Below are 17,922 nucleotides of genomic sequence, written 5' to 3'. Positions count from 1 at the left end.
GTTTTCCCATGCTGCCAGAGCTGTAGTAATAACTTTCATCAGTTCACAAGACAAATCAATAACTCCTTTCTATGGCACTTTAGGGAATTAGTACATTTGAATAGAGTTGCTCAAAGTTTGATTGAATTTATGCAGCTCTGGTCTCTCACCATAAACTAATATAAATTAAGTATGACTAGTTGAAAAAAAGGTATGTTACTTACCCTGGTGTGTAAAATTGTGAACATTAAATTTACCTTAATTCCTCAAACTAAATTCATAATTTTGCTGTCTGTGGAAATGCAGATACTATCATTTCTTTATATGTACACATCTATATTGCTATGATTAGATTACTGACATTTTGCTATTCTTACACAGTAAAAATCCAGTTGCAACGTGTGTTATTTAGTGTGTGTGAATGCACCCTCTGTGGAGCAGCCCTTAAAGATTAATTGAAAACTACATAATGCAGCAGCACATCTGCTGACAGCCATCAGTAAGGCTACTCATATTGCAGTAGTCAACTACCCTCATTGCCAGTTTGTTTCAGGGTCCAACTTAAGTGCTGTTTTTAATGTTTAACATATGGTACTTGCATACTGGATGATGAGCCTGGCAGAGGCTATGGCTCAATGGTAGAGACTCTACTTGACTTGTAGAAGGTCTGGGGTTCAGTCCCTGGCATCCCCGGTTCAAAGGATCAAAATGTAGATGATATTAAAGTCCTCTACTTGAGGCTCTTGAAAGCCACCGCCAATCTGAGTAGACAGTACTGCCCCAATGGACCAGTGGTTTGAATTTGTATAAGGCAGATTTATATGGACCGTTGTGTGTGGGGGGGAGCCATTGTCACTGCAAGCTGACTGTCCTTGCTTTATCCAATGGGAGCAAGAGCTCCCACACCAGCAGATGTAAGATGGATAGAAGTGGATGACTTTGAAAGCTGGTGCCACAAGTCTGCTCTTTCTGTGTTGCCGAGGTGTTGGAGAGTTCGCCTGATGTCCTGAAAGAGTTAACCTGTTTGTTTGTCTATGCTTATTGTTAGATAGGTAGGAGTCAGACCTATGTGACGTGAGTAGGATTAAGAATCCTGTATTTGTATTAGTCAGCTAGACTATTTTTGTTTTATTCTTCTATGGAGCCTCCTTAATACCTTGGTAACCTTTTCTTTTAGCTAATTCACATGCATGTGCTGCATTTTTATTTTTATGTGCCAAGAAGAAGCCAGCAGGCTCTGCCCTGCATATGGAACAATACAATCAACATCGGAAATATACTTATTATCATACCAAAGTATGCACAAACATATATTTTAGTGACAAAGACTTAACAACATTTAAACATACAGTAATGCTTCCAGAAAAGCAGCTGGTTACAAAATGCAGTAACTGAAGAAGTCTAACAGTGCAAAAGTCCTCACCATTCCATATATGGGGCAAAGCCTACTTCCTGTACACATCTCTATGTCCTGTTGTCTTCTGTGCTGACTCCAAGAAAAAAAAAATCACTGGAGAGAGAAAGGGGGCCGTACTCCTAGGTCAAATTACGTTTTCGTTTCTTGCCCCTTTGTCAGCCTGATCTCTCTGCAACCATTGTTCCATGGAGCCACAGATAAATAGTTTTGTTTTTGGAATAACTCATTTCTTTTTTGCTTTGCACCTGGCTATTTTTCCTCTCCTCCCCTCTTGGGCGGGAGGCTGGGTCAGGGCTCCTTTCATGCCTACACATTGATAGATGGATATCAGTGGAAATGAATGGGTTCCTCTGGTTCTCTCAGAATTCATATTTTGATCTGGAATTCTCTCAGTCCTCTTCTGTGGATGGATATTATGGTCCAGACCACAGACCAAACTTCATCATGGATCAAGGCTTGGTTCATGTTTGTGAGCCCAGTTCCTGTGATAATCTCACAAGCTACCCTTGCATCACTGTGGGTGAATCAGTTTTGAAGACAGTCCAGCAGTTCAGCTACCTGGGGTGCATCATCTCCTCAGACGCCAAGATAGACAAGGAGATTGACAATAGACTGGCAAAGGCAAACCGTGCATTTGGCTGACTGCATAAAAGGGTGTGGAGCAACAAGCATCTGAAAAAAGGCACAAAGATCAATGTTTACAAAGCAGTTGTGATGACAACCATCATCTACAGCTCCGAATCGTGGGTTTTATACCGTCATCACCTGCGACTCCTTGAGCGCTTTCATCAGCGCTGCCTTCGCACCATCCTCAACATCCACTGGAGTGACTTTGTGACCAACACTGAAGTCCTCAAGCGGGCAGAGGTTACAAGCATCGAGGCATTGCTGTTGAAGACGCAGCTGCGCTGGGCAGGGCATATCTCCAGGATGGAAAACCACCACCTTCCCAAGATTGCTCTATATGGCGAACTTTCCACCGGCCATCGAAATAGAGGGGCACCAAAGAAGAGGTACAAGGACTCCTTGAAGAAATCCCTTGGTACCTGTTGCATTAACCATCACCAGTGGTCTGACCTAGCCTCAGATCGTAAAGCATGGAGGCACACCATCCACCAGGCTGTCTCTTCCTTTGAGAATGCACGCATAGCTGGTCTTGAGGACAAAAGGAGATTGAGGAAGAATCGTACTGCTACAGCACCAACCCCAAATCAGACTTTTCCCTGCAGCCACTGTGGCCGGACCTGCCTGTCCCGCATTGGTCTTGTCAGCCACCAGCAAGCCTGCAGCAGACGTGGACTACTGCACCTTTCTTAAATCTTCGTTCGCGAAGTCAAGCCGAGAGACCCATGGACCACCCCCTTTCTCGGGGAGGGTCATTTGATGCATGGGCCAGACATGCTAGTGTTCAGGGCAACAGTTCATAGAATCATAGATTCTAGATCTCACAAGCTACCCACGGACCACCCCCTTTCTCAGGGAGTTCATTTGATGCATGGACCAGACATGCTGGTGTTAAGGGCAACATTTGGAAACTGAATGAACTTAGAAGAAATGCCTTCTGGGCTCACACAGCTTTGAGACTTGGACTGTGAAGAGAAAGTGGGGAGAGACAATTAAAAGAGCTCCCTATCATGCCCAAGTTGCTCTGCTGCAGCTGAATGACTCAGGCACTGAAAGGAAGGTGGGGGGAGGTATTTAAATATATTCCCTTCCCTGCCTAAGTCACCCTGTTGCAGTGGTGTGACTCAGAAAGAGAAAAGATGGATCAAAATTACTGTGGGCCCATCTGTTAAACAAAAAGGTCAGTGGAAATTTGTGGTCCATGAAACCCACTGATCACAAACCTATAATAACCTCAATTTTTCTGGTCTGTGCCCATCCCTAATGATGATCTTCCCATCAAGACCTGCTTTCTGTTCCCTTCCAAAGTCAGGGAACACTCAGGCCAGAATGTTCTCAGTGACAGACCCATTCCTGTGGAAGGCTGCCAGATGATGTGAGAGCTGCCCACCCTTTGCAGATCAATGTAAACCATTTCTGGTTTTGTTGGATTTTTAAAAATTTGTTTTTTGTTGGATTTTTTAAAATGTTGTTTTAATGCTAGCCTACATGTTAACATTTTTTCGGATACTGTATTTGTATATAGAAACATTTTGAGCATATTAGGAAAAACATTATAATATGTATTAAACAAATGTACATTTTGAACCACCAAGTAACATGGGCGATATACATTTGTAGGTATGTACAAGAAGGAAATGCTAATTTTCTTCAGTGTTTGTAAATACAGAAGACATGTGAATGATTATTATTCTCTAACGGTGAAAAGGCTGGTAAAGTTGACATAGAACTTTATATGTATATTGTATCATGGAAATCTCCTCTGCGTGCCCAACAACTTGTGATTTGGACCCATGCCCCTCCTGGCTAATTAAATCCTGCCTGAGGGAGCTTAGATGTCCTTTGCGGGACATCATAAATAGATCCCTCTTGGAGGGGCATTTTCCAACGCCCTTAAATGAGGCTTTGGTCCGCCCCCTCCTGAAAAAAAGTACAGCAGACCCGGCCGAATTGGCAAATTACCGACCAGTCTCTAATTTACCGTTTTTAGGTAAAATTATAGAAAGGGCAGTGGCGTTGCAGTTGCAGGGTTTTCTGGATGACGCTTCCATTCTAGACCCTTGCCAGTCTGGCTTTCGTCCGGGCCATGGAATGGAGACAGTGCTGGTCGCCTTGACAGATGACCTCCAGCGGCATCTGGATCGGGGCGGTGTGGCGGTGCTGATGTTGTTAGACCTGTCGGCTGCGTTCGACATGGTCGACCATCGGTTACTGACCCGCCGCCTCGCCGATGTTGGGGTTAAGGGGTCAGCCCTACATTGGCTCTCCTCCTTCCTCAAGGATCGGGAACAAAAGGTGGCAATCGGGGGCGAGCTGTTCCAGAGGCACACACTAAATTGTGGGGTGCCCCAGGGAGCCGTTCTCTCACCAATGCTATTTAATATCTATATGCGCCCCCTTGCCCAGATCGCCGGGAGGTATGGGCTTGGGTGTCACCAGTATGTGGATGACACCCAGCTCTATCTGTTAATGGACGGCCTACCTGACTGCATCCCAAAGAACTTAGACCTGGCTCTGCAGGCTGTGGCAACTTGGTTAAGGCTGAGTGGGCTGAAATTGAATCCAGCAAAGACAGAAGTCCTTTGCCTAGGTCGGGGAAATACCTCTCCCGGTCTTCGACAGGGCGCCGCTGAAAGCGGCGTGCCGGGTCAGGAGCCTGGGAGTTTTACTGGAGCCTTCATTATCAATGGAGGCCCAGATAGCAGCCACTGCCAAGTCAGCCTTTTTTCACCTGAGGCGGGCAAGGCAGTTTGCTCCCTTCCTTGAGCGTCGGGATCTGGCAACAGTGATTCATGCAACGGTCACCTCGAGACTGGATTACTGTAATGCCCTCTACATGGGGCTGCCTTTGTGCCGAACCCGGAAGCTGCAGCTGGTGCAGAACATGGCTGCTAGACTACTGTTGGGGCTCCCAAAGTGGGAGCACATACAGCCGGGGCTGCGTGAACTGCACTGGCTGCCAGTTATATACCGGATTCGTTACAAAGTGCTGGTTATTACCTTTAAAGCCCTATATGGCTGAGGACCTGCCTACCTTAGGGACTGTCTTTCCCCATACGAACCCCAGAGAGCGCTGAGGTCAGCTGGGAAGAACTTGCTAACTATCCCCGGGCCGAGAGAGGTAAAGCTTTAGAGTACCCGTGATTGGGCTTTCTCTGTTATGGCTCCACACCTATGGAACCAGCTTCCAGAGGATCTGCGGGCCCTGCGGGAATTTGAACAGTTCCGCAGGGCCTGCAAGACCACCCTGTTTCGATTGGCCTTCACCGACTAAGGGAAACTGCTAGTGAAACCTATACAATAGCACCAGTATATTAATTTTAATGATTTTATTGATTTTAGAGTTTTAGTAGAATTTTAATTAATGTGTTAATTAGTTATGTTTAAATACCTTGTAAAACTAATGTATTGATTATGTTGTTAGCCGCCCTGAGCCTGCTTCGGTGGGGAGGGCGGGATACAAATAAAAATTGATTGATTGATTGATAGATCATAGCAGAGGTTTCAAATCAGTTTGTGAATAATGTAAATCTGTTTAAATTCACAGGCAATTTTGCTCTCTGTTTAAACCAAAGGTTTCTTTTTTTACTCCATATCTCTTTCTCCCTCCCGCTTCCATCTTTCTGAGGTGGGGGGGGCATGTGATACACTTACTTGACTTGACAATAGATTACAGTGCCTGTAATCCAGCCCACATGTACTCATGTTCAAGTCTCACTGAAATCAACGGGATTTGTGTGCATAACTGTGGGCTGAAATTCATCCAGTGGGAGCAATTTAATCTTTTTATTTGGACAGCAAACTTAATTCTCTTACATAACAATGATGTTGGGATGCTTTTGCATATACAATGTGCAGTGCAGGACTACTGGGAGATCTCTGTCATGGTAGAATTTACATGTCCCCAGTGACAGTTCTACATTCAGTTATGTGGAAAATGTCCCCCCACCACAACACATCCATGTTAAATTCCAAATCACAAAGAAATTGGTTGTCAAACATAAACCGATTACACCAGGGAATGATAGCAGAGGATGAAATCAAAGCTTGTAATATCAGTGACTTCAAGAGACCTGGCCAATTTTTTGCCATCTCTATGCTCTTGAAGTTGCCTTACACTGAATCAGATCATGAGTACATCAAAGTCATTGTTGTCTATTCAGACTGTCAGTGGCTCTCCATTGTTTTAGGCAGAGGTCACACACATCACCTGCTCCCTGATCCTTTTAACTAAAGATGCTGGGGATTGAACCTGGGACCTTCTGCATGCCAAGCATATGCTCAGTCACTGAGCCATGACCCCTCGCAGTTAAGTTAAATTCACATCAAAAGAGGAGTTTGAATCTTCAGTCACCCTTGTCTAAATCTAGATCTATGTTAATGCTCCAGAATACCTGTGTGATGTAATCTTCTCTCTTTGATATTTCCTCTTTTTTGTAAAATCTTTTGCATAACCCCATATGTATCTTCTCTACTGAGTCTAAACCTAACCAAGTGTAATTAAAACAAATGCATATTCTTCCACAATGTATCTCCACTTCTATTTCCCTCCCCTCTTTTGGGTGAAATAAGCTCCTTGGGGCAGAGGTCTGTCATCTTGTTTTTTGTAAAGCACCATGCATATTGATGTACAGTATTACAAATTACAAATGCCAGCAATCAACAAGAACAAACTCTTCATCAATTCAGTGCTTCAGTCCTGTGTGCAATTATTTGGAAATATGTTTATTCAACCCAGATAGGTTTACTTGCAAGTGGATTGCAAAAATTGTGAACTTTTGTTTTTAAATTATCTCCCACCCAAGGAATGTACCGCTTCATCATGTTTTCATACCAAGTTTCATCAAGGACTTCCTAATTGGCCCTTAGTGGAATGTTTCATCTTATAGTCAGTCTCCAACTGCTTCAGCATTAACTGGATGGTTGTAGGGCATTGTGGATTTGGGAGAATTTCAGATCAAAGTCTGAATACTGAGAAAGCCGGAGGAACGCACTCATTGCCATTGATATCCATCTATCAATGTGTGGTCCATCTGCTTGTCATCAAGCTACGGTAAATATTTTTATTTTTTGCTGTATATGTTAAATTGAAGAAATGCCATCTTTAAATAAACAACAAGCATCTTTTTAGTGAATGATTGCTTTGGTTATTATGTGTGTAAACTCTGTTGGTTTTAGTTGAATGAAAGATGTTGCTTTCATTACTTAAGTAGAATGTATGCAGTTTTAGAATCAAATCCCTCATGCAATAACATGCTGACATAATTTTTTTATCAGTAGAGTTTAGAATACACATTTTCTTTCTTTTTGGCAAACCAGAAAACATCAACCATTGAAAGTAGTAGGACCATAAATAGAACATGTATTCAATTTGAAATGTCTAATAGTCTTTAATAGTTTATTTCTTTATGCAAAGCTGCTAGTGAGCTATCTATAGACATAAAACTGGTTTCATGTTGGGAAATCCCAGCTCCCTCAGTTGTTGGGACTAGGTGAGACTGCACTGCATCAGCAATTGGATAATGAAGCCTCTGACACCAGATTGGCTTTCCTATTGGCTGTACTCAGTATCACCCGCCCACTGTAGACTGTGAGATACTCCTCCAACTGCCCAAATGAACTCGCCTCAGACAGAGACACATCTCTGCTGCTTCTCCAGTATCTTCTGCAACCTTTGGCTTTCCTGTTGGTTCTACTCAGTGTCACCTGTCCCCTATAGACTGCCAAACACTCCCCCAGTCACCAAAATGAACTTGCCACAGATGGAGGCACATCTCCACTGCTTCTCCATCATTTCCTGTGACCATCTGTGGCAAAAATTTGGTCTCTTCCACTTCACAGAAAAAAAGGTGCAAAGCTACCCTGAAGCCCAAGTTTGAGGCCTTCAGCTCCTGCAACCTAACTTTGACATGGCTGCCAGCAACGGCCCTCTGCCCCAAGCTTACCCAAGGCCTGGCCCAGCTGGGAGTGTTTCCTGCCCCCTGGAAAGTGCTAGCCAGAGTCTGTTGCTAGGCAACCCAGGCTACTTTTCTCAGTAAAGGGAGAGGCCTCAAGCAAATAAAGTCCACCCTCCAAAAGCAGTGATTTTCTCCAGGATGGAGAGAGAGATGTGTTGTCTGTAGTTCAAGGCACCTCAGGGTGCCTTGATGCTACCAGCAATTTCCTCCCCATGAACCACTGTTGCCAATCTCCAGGTGATGGCTGGAGATCACTCAGAACTACTCTCCAGATGACAGGCCATCAGTTCCCCTGGAGGTGGGGGACAGAGTGAATGCCTTCACTTGGGTGACTGGGAAGACAGCAAGGCTGGGGGGCATTAACCAGAGACCTTTAGGAGTTGTTGGGGAATTCCTAAGGTGTCGCTATAGGGGAACAACTGTTGCCAATCTCCAGGTGAGGGCTGGAGATCACTCAGAATTACAACTGGATGGAAGAGATCAGCTCCCCTTGAGGTGGTGGTGGGGGGAGCGAATGCCTTCACTTGGGTGGGTGGGTGGGAAGACAGCAAGGGTGGGGAGGCACTAACCCAGAGGTTGGTGGGAAATTCCTGGAGATTCTGTGTTGAAGTTTGAGGAAGGCATACAATTTAGGGCTTCTGCCAAATACAGGTTCTTGCTGTGGAAGCTGACATGGTGACTTCGAACCACTCATGGGCTTCCAGCCTAACCTGCCTCACAGGGTTGTTGTTCAGATCAAAGGCGGAGAGGACAATGATGTAAGCTATTTTGGCTCTCACACACACGCACATTGTGAAGAAAGACTGTACATTTCCTATGTAGAAGTTGCAGGGAGAGGGAAGGCAATGGAAACCTGAAGTCAGAGGGGCAGATAAAGGGATGGCTCCACCTTGGATTGGCTATCCTATGCCTGGCTGCTTGCTACAGTTCAGCAGCAGCCCCCCATGACAGCCACTGTGGCATGGGAGTTAAGGCTTCACAGCAGGATCTGCCATATCCAGCTTCTTACTATGGAAGCTGACTGGGTAATTTTGGACCAGTCACAGACTCCCAGCCTAACCTGCCTCACAAGGTTGTTGTTCAGATCACATGGGAGGAAAGGAGAATAATGTAAACTACTTTGCCCCCCCCCCCCCCGTTGTGAAGAAAGACTGTCATTTTCCTATGTAGAGGCTGAAGGGAGGCGTTTGAAATCTGAAGTCAGAGAGGTAGATAAAGGGAAGAATATAGGGTTGCCAACTCCAGGTTAGAAAATTCCTGGAGATTTAAGGGGTGGGGTCTGGAGAGGGTGGGGTTTGAGGGGGTGGGACCTCAGACAAATACAATGCCATCTCCTCCTGGGGAGCTACTGTTGCCAATCTCCAGGTGAGGCTGGAGATCACTCAGTATTACAACTGTTCTCCAGATGGCAGAGATTAGCTCCTCTTGAGGTGGGGAGGGAGTAAATGCCTTCACTTGAGTGGGTGGGAAGACAGGAAGGGCGAGGGGCACACACCCAGAGCCTCTTTCTAGAGCCTGTTATATTTTTTCTCCACAGCAGGCCTGATTCCTAGGAATATCATAAAATGTGAACCAGATGAAGCATTTACTCTTTTTCTTTAAATGATGGCCTGACTCTCAGTAGTAAATTAAGTTTTGGATTTTCCTAATTAGATATCTAACCTATCATCAAATGTTTATCACTATGGCAGTTTCAAGATTTCATGAGGATTTGTAGTGAAATATGTTAAGCTCATAGTGTTCCAGAATAACATGTTTCTTTTTTCACAGGTCAATGATTTTCAAAAATAATAGAAATGTGTGTTACTTCTCTACATGAGACAGTTCCTCATTTAATTTATATAGTATATGAAGGGTTGAGTTGCCCTGTTCCTTGATGTTCCTTTTCATGTCTTTTCCATGAATGTACACGTTAACCATATTCTTCAGATGGTGGCAAACCTGCATCATAGGGATTCCCCCTTCCATTTTGTCAATTTATACTACTTTCTCTTTAAGAAACAATGCATTCCAGATATAAAACTTAAAAGGCATGAAATTAAGTACAGCCCTTTTATAACATGATATCTAAACATTATGGCTAACCAGACAAAGCTAAGAGATACACAGTCAAGCTTGTTTTGGATAAACACATTGATTATTCATAATATTTTCAGTTCTTTGGGCTAACAGAACACACCAGAGATGTAGTGGATGAACCTCCCTCATCTAAATAGTATTGCAGGTTTTCTTGGAGAACTCTTAGAAAAGTCTCACTTTTCTCATAGTTTTCTGCTGGCTCATAATATGGACTTGACTCTGATGTATGGGATTTTTGGTTTTAACTGACCCTCAAATTTAATTTAATTTCCGTCCTAATTATGGACACTAGTCACGGAATTGTGCTAAGGTTGCCATTAAAAATCTTCTTCAGTGTTAAGTGCAAATTTTATATTTTTACATTAGAACTCTAAGTGTTTTGTATCTTCTTATCTCCCAAGTTTTTGGAATTTTTCTAGGTCTGCTTTCAATTGTCTTATGGGCATTCTTGGTAAGCCTTTTGTGCATTCTGCTTGACCACAATGTTCACAGCTTGGAAGAAAAACAGACTTAAATTAAAACCAGACATTGTCTGCCTTTGCCTACAAAGCATGTGCACCACCATTGACACAAGATGAGCAGACTGATGTATTAACAGGATAAGTGCTGTTTACACACACTAGCCATAATAACATCCTGGATAGGGTGGTTTGAGTTTTCTGCTACACACTTGTGTGTGTATGCTTGTTGCAGATGGGAGAGGGACATTTAACCATTCTTCAAGAATATTGCTTTGGATCCTAACAGATTTTCTGATCAACCTTGCCTGATTCCCCTCCTCAGTACTCCTCAGTAATACAGTACTCAGTGCCTTATGGCTTTTGCACAGCCAGGTGTCAAGCATAGGTATTTTAAGTAATCAAGCAATTGTTGGATACAAAGACTTGGTTTCATGATAAACCATTGTTGCTGAAGGTGCAGCACCTTGAGAGTGATACAGAGTTGCTCATAGCATGGTGTTTTAAGGATTACATTGTAGCGGGAAAACCCTATTTATACGTTACCAATTTCAGTTGGATCAATCACAGAGGCAGCAGAGGCGAAATCAGGAAAACAGCTTTCTTTATTACAAACGTACGTAGGGTCTCAGTCTCTCTAGGCATCTGCCCCAAAGGTGAGAGACTGAGCACTGGACACAAGAAACTCACAGCTTTTATATCATTTTGACAGTACTGATACCCTTCATAGAACAGTAGCAACACTTCCCTATTTTCACCATCATTACCATCCCATTATGCATTTCACATGTCCTTACTTCCTGGTATGGTTCATAGCTCTTACCATCAGTTCAAACAAAGGAACTTCTTGACTTTATTCACTATACTCAGCTATGACAGTTTATCTGTTCCCTATTTGGACATCCTTCCAAGGGGGAGTATTTGTGTCTTACATAGAAGTGTTGGTGTGACAGTAGGGAAGCATCAGACAGTACAGGAAACACAGAAAGCACACTTTGACAGTAACTGCAGAACAGTAGCTTAAGCCATATAAGGCCTTCCTACAAGCAAGAGCAGGGACTTTCCATGAGCCTGCCTCGTGGACAGCATGGGCCTGTTTCCTTTGCAGTAAACAACGGTGGTTAGATATGATGCAAGTGATCCGTAGCTTGCTAGGTTTAGTTCCTCTTTCTTTTCTGCTAAAGCCCAAGCTATTTATTTAATGCTAAAAAGCCATCTGTGTTTGCCTTTATCAAAGCCTGCGTTTCTGCTTCATACATAGATTATAAATTATCAATTCATTTATCTTGGCCTCCTGCCACAAAGAATATAGGAAAGATAGCTTCAAGACATAACAAGCATGTGTGAATTGTTACAGCTATGCAAAAATACTATCTTGTGGTTAAGACTTCCCTCGGTCTCATACATTTTTGTCCCTATTGATAAGAAATGAATGGGAACTGTTCGGGGGAGGTGCCTCCTTTCTTTCTATCATCAAAGTCACATTTGCTACCCAGGGGTGGGAAAGAGGAAAGGGAGGTAAGAAGGCAAGGGGGGGGGGGTTGGGCTTTGATATGCAGCTATGGGAAAGGACAGTTGTCAGGACTAAAGAGGAAGAAATCAGAATTCAATAATGCACAGAAATAGCATGCTTGACACCAGGTCCAATGATCTCTGCATTGCCTTTTTGGTGGTCTAAAGGGAATCTTCTTCTTCCTGCTATTGACATGATGTTTCATCTGCATCATTTCTTAGCTGCACTGCACACAGACATAGATTTTGAAATCATATTAAATAAAGATTAGTGTATGTTGTGGAGCTAATGAGCCCTAAGTCATTTTGTTTTTATTACTTGATACATTTCTGAAGGTTCAGGAATTCAAATTTAGACCTTGTTTTGCAGTAAGATCAATATTGGTGCTATCAGAGTAATGATATGTGAAGTCACTACACAGCCTGTTTAAACTCTAATTAGTTACAATCTTAGCCAGGGTAAGCCTCATTAAATAAAAATTCTATGGTCTGATCGGCTTATATTTGAAAGTCATGTCAATATCAGCTCATGAATTCTGATGAGTCCTTGGGAATTAATTTTGGACACACCTAATGTGCTATATAATCAACACATGTATCATTTGGGTATGTCAAGGCCACAAGGGCATACATTCTCTTTTTATTGCAATTTTCAAACATTCACTTCAACTTTTCTCCCCAGTGGTGATCCAAAGAAGTTTTTCATTGTTTACCTCTCATCCATCATACCTTCAATGCTGGTGATATTCTGCAAGGCTGCTCTACATAAATTATCTTCAGCGGAAAAGATATCAATTTAATGAATGATCAGAAAAGTGTTCATTTTCTTAGAATGTATTTTAGAAAGGCCAACAGTTCTTTTTATACATTACAATCTGAGCAGAAGGTCTTGTGGCTAGGGAAATGTCTTACCAATGCATCCACTTCAACTATCTTAAATGAAGGATGACTTTGTTTAAATTTAACAATAATAGTAAAAGTGCAGAATCCAAGCATTTCCCAAAGGTGGTGTTCTGTCGCTGGAAAACTCTGTCTGTGTCATCAGAAGAGCTAGAGGGACCCTTTCTTTAGTCCTCTTTCTGCTACAGTTTTCCATATTTTCACCCTACTATTTCTCAAGATGGCATTCCTCAAGGTGAACTTCCCCCTGCTGGGCTACCCCTCTCTGGACCTCACAGAGTAAGATCCAGGCTTCCTGTTGTTTCCCTAAGTGTCCCCCCATTCCTCTCTTGATGATCCGGCCTGTGGTTGTGCCCTGAGCACTTAGGTGCGAGGATGGGTGCCTTTGCTGAGTGGGGGTGGGTTGGCCCCACACCCAGCCTTTTCTCACTGAAATTCCCCCACTAAAAAAATCGTTGGATACCTCCTTTATGTTTACCCTTCAAATAAAATCTTTCTCACCCAACATCTGCTACATAAAACAACATTTACTTTATAACACAACACAACTCAACATCTACTTTATGAAATAATATCTACTTTATAACACAACACAACTCCTGGAACAACATCAACTTCAGTAAACATCTACCTCAACAAACATCTGTCTGTACAAGCAAGCCCTTGTTTAACTACCCCTTTCCATTGCATTTGTAGAATTCACAACAGGTGTTCTTTTATCTGTACAATGTGTTCCACTAACATTGAATAACCAGAAATTTCACCTAGGGGTAGGCTGTGACCAGAGGATCAATGTGTTGGGGCTCAAGGGGAACTGGTAATATTGTGAGCATGCCTTGCTTGGTTCCAATGCTTGTCAGGAGTCTCTGCCAAGCTGCCATGGGGTTTCTTCGGGGAGCCCCTTCTGAAACTCTGAGGATGTCTGCCTTTCTACCCTTCAAAATATGTTTTGGAGACTTGGGGGTGGCCCTGCCAGCTCAAGATGAGCTTCAATTCCTTAGATACATAGAAGAATACACCCTGGTTGATAGGTGTGCTCTGGACCTTTGTATTTCAGCAAGGGGGGGGGAGGGCTGTGAGAGTTGTTGCCATGCTTCCCTTGCTTGTGTTATGTGGTTAGGGTGCCTGCCAAGCTGCTATAGGGTTACTCTGGGGAGCTCCTGTTGAAACTCTGAGGATATCTGCCTTTTTGTCCTTCAGGAGACTTGGTGGGGGGAGGGATGCAAACAAAAGGGGAATGTTTGCTGTGCTTGTTTGGCTGTCGGGGAGATATGACCAGGTGATGTTTCCCTGTGGGTTTGGTGTTGCTGGCTTGTTTTTGAGCCATTTCATAAATTCTTGGATGTAATTGTCTTTTCCAGAGAGAACATTAGGAAACATTTTTTTGGGGGGGAGTCTGTAACTGGAACTCCAGAAGTGTAATCCACTCCAACTTGTAGAGATTGTAGAGGAGTGGGTGACAGAATGACGTTCCCATAACTTGGACCCCCTAAGTCCAATCGCCACATATTTTAGTGGGCATGTAGAGGAGCATTGGGGGATATCCCCTGTGAATTTGATGTCTCTAGTTTACACATGGTCTCTTCTATACACTCCTGAATTTTCTGGACCTGATCCTGTCATTTCCCCCCCAAAAGCACTTTCCTGTGGGTACTGAGGGGCATAACATGGACCCCGTAAATCCAATGCTCACCAAACTTGGAAGACAAGTAGTCAGCCAGAGATTCTCTGTGAGTTTGATGTCTCCAGCATTCCAGGGGGGCGGTGTTCTACTGTGTCACAAACCTCATGAATCAAACCAATTTGCTTGGCACCTAAAAGTTTATGATGGTTCATGGCTCATGAACTGGACATGCTATGAACCAAGGTGAACCACATGTTTCCACTTCATCCCCATCACTATTAGTGGGCCATGATTTCCAGTATCCTGTTTCACATATAGGGATGGGCACAAACTGCATTTTTGCGGTTCAGTTTGTGGTTCATGGCCAAAGTACTAAACAAGCCATGAATCCATTTGAACTGCGAGGCTGGTTCACAAAGTGACCTGGTTTGTATCAGTTCATGAGCCATTTAAAGTTTACACCTTTGCTTTCTACTCCTCATGGTTTTTCACAGGGATCAAAAAGCAGGGATTGTCAAACAGCTCAACTCTCAGCTGTTTGGTTTAAATGACTGTGAGCCATTTAAACCCTGCTTTTTGCTTCCCTGCAAAAAGCTTTGGGGAGCAGAAAGCAGGGGTTTCCAAATAGCTGAGCTGTTTTTCTTTGACCAATTCCCCACTAGCCTTGTCTTGGTCTCACACTCCTCTTCTCCGTGGGGCTTCTGTCCAATTTTGCACAAGCTGCCCCGGAGCTGGAATTCACTCCACCTTTTTCATGCAGCAAGCAGAAACCAGTTTTTAGAGGATCTTGCTTGCTCCGCAAAAGTGGCGGAATGAGTTGCAGCCCCAGGCTAGCTTGTGCAAAATTGGAAGGAAGCCCCACGGAGAAGAGGAGTGCAAGACCGGGACAAGGCTAGTGGGGAATCAGTCTTTATGAACCACCAGAAATGGCACCACAGTGGTTCTTCAGTTCACAAACATTGCTTCGTGAACCATATCTGAACAAAATTTATGATGAACTTTAGCTTGTCAGCCAGTTTGTGCCCATCCCTGTTCACATACTGGTCAGTCATTGCCCTAAAGGACCAACAGGCAAGGCATACAAGACAAGACCTTCTCCTGTTTTTGACTCCTAACACAGGTATTCAGAGGCTTACTGGCTCTGATGTGGAGGTTCCCTTTAGTCATCATGCCTTGGAGCAAATGATGGTCTTCTCCATTAATTTGTCCAGTTGTCTTTTCCATCCTTGTATGATAGTGAACATACTACATCCAATGGCAGTGAATTCCACAATTTAATTATTGTGTAAGTAAGTACTTCTGTATGTCCATCCTGAATATAATTCCTGTTAACTTCACCGGGTGCCCCAAAGCTGTGTGAAGAGCAAGAGACAGTCCTTAGGGAAGTTTTGAAGGTTCTTGGTAGTGTGGTTAAAGTTTGTGAATATGCATAACAATCTGAGAAGGACAACTTAAGGGTAACTTTTGAAAGACCAAACCATCTTTGGATGATATGACATTCTGTTTTCAACTTTGAAAAAAAAAACAGCAATGAACACCAGGGTTTCTTTTCATAATTCATTTACTATTTGAGTGATTTTTTAAAAAACAAAAGCCCAACAAAACTGTATGCTAAAGGAAGATAAACGTTGTCAGTAGAACTCAACCCATTCAGTGATTTATAAGTTTAAAGTGGGAATGTTAATGCTTGTATTGTTCTGGCATAAATATGATGCATGACTATATTCCTGAGCCTAGTTGTCACCACACATCGAATTTACAAATGTCCAAACTATTAGAGATAGGCGAAAGGCAGGCAGTGTGACATTACTCTTCTCACTCAAAAGATTTGGTAAAACTCAGACAAGGAGATGATGATTTTTACTTAGGAAAGGGTCAGTCTAATTCTCATTACTCTTGGTAATAAATACACTGTAGACCAGAGACATAGAAAAAATGTGAGAAACAAAAGAATTAAGGAGATACAAATTACACTGAAAACATCACGGTGAGCTCAGACTCAGTGCTTAAATAGACAATAGATGACAAATGTTCAGATGAATTCTTATGTTTGGAATTAAACCAGAGAACATTGCAGCCTGGAGCAAAGGAAGCCTCAACAACCTTGAAATACAAAGAGTATCCTCCACAGATAATGCAATACAAATAGTTGAAGAAAAGCAGCAATCTGTGCATTCAGTCATCAACCACCTGCAGGACATTACTTGTTTTCCCTTCAGCATATATTTTATAATAATTTTTATCACAAATGAAAATTCCATTATATTATCAAAGATTTTAGGTTTTCACGGCTGGTAACATCATTAGGGTTGTAGAATCTTTCGGGCTCAAGTGCCGTTTTCTACTGGAGAAAGTTTTCCTTCCAGACGTTTCGTTCTCATCTGCGGAGAACATCCTCAGTGGCATTGCAGCTGGAGCAGGCGCTCTTGGCTGCTGTGCATTATATTGTTGGTTATTTTTAATCCTGGAGTTCAGCATCTGTATACCAAAACAGGACCTGGGCAAAAGAGAGCAGCAATCACTTTCTTCCAGCAATGCTGAATTTATGCCCTTCAGCATTGTGCCTCCCTTGTCTGGGGGATCCTCAGACCTCAGAAAGGGGTGGGAGGACAAGAGTGGGAGCACCCTAGGTTCACCCTGTCTCTCCCCTTCCCCGCCCCCTGCACAGAAGCACTTAACCTTTTGCGCCAGACTCAGAGTCTCCTCTTAATCTTCCCTGACCTGGTTGTGGATTCCTCTTTTATTTCTTCCCAAGAATCCCTAACCCTAACCCCTTGATCCTGCCTGGACCTGCCTTGCCCCAGCAGTAAGTTTGTTCCTTCTGGTTGCTGGCTCCATTTCTACCTGTTCTCCATGAGCCTTGGTCTGGTCTGGCCTGGGTAAATCTCCCACCTCCCAGTCTTGGTCAGGTGATCTGGATTTATAGCTTTGGGAGATCTGATCAGGTTGCTGTAATTTCTCTAATTTTATTTGCCCAGGTTGCTAATTGATGTCCGCATCTGATGACTAGAGTTCAACCCTCCTGGAGGTTGCTGCTGGTGCTGACTCCTGCTTGTGGGGCTTGGTGGAGCCTTCTGGCACCCCTTCAGGTTCTCCTCAGCTGGCTCCATCATCACAGTACCCTGCAGCAGGCAGAGGCTCTAACTTAGCCATAGTTCAGCTGCAGTAGCAACCTAATGGCTGAAGATATTGGTGGTGCAAGGTGGGGCACAGCTGGCCCAGTCTTGGTAGTGGTGGCAGTGCTAAGCCTCTAACAATCCATCCTGATGGCATCAAAGGGGTTGAGCACAGGATTGTAACCCCTGACTGCATTGGCTTCCACTCTTGCACTTAACTGTATCCATATCCAGGTAAGAGCTAAGGGGGGGGGGG

The sequence above is a fragment of the Heteronotia binoei genome, chromosome 4 (genome assembly GCF_032191835.1).
Source record: "Heteronotia binoei isolate CCM8104 ecotype False Entrance Well chromosome 4, APGP_CSIRO_Hbin_v1, whole genome shotgun sequence".
Lineage (NCBI taxonomy): Eukaryota > Metazoa > Chordata > Lepidosauria > Squamata > Gekkonidae > Heteronotia > Heteronotia binoei.
The sequence above is the reverse complement of the archived record's forward strand: the minus strand, read 5'-3'. Positions refer to the sequence as shown.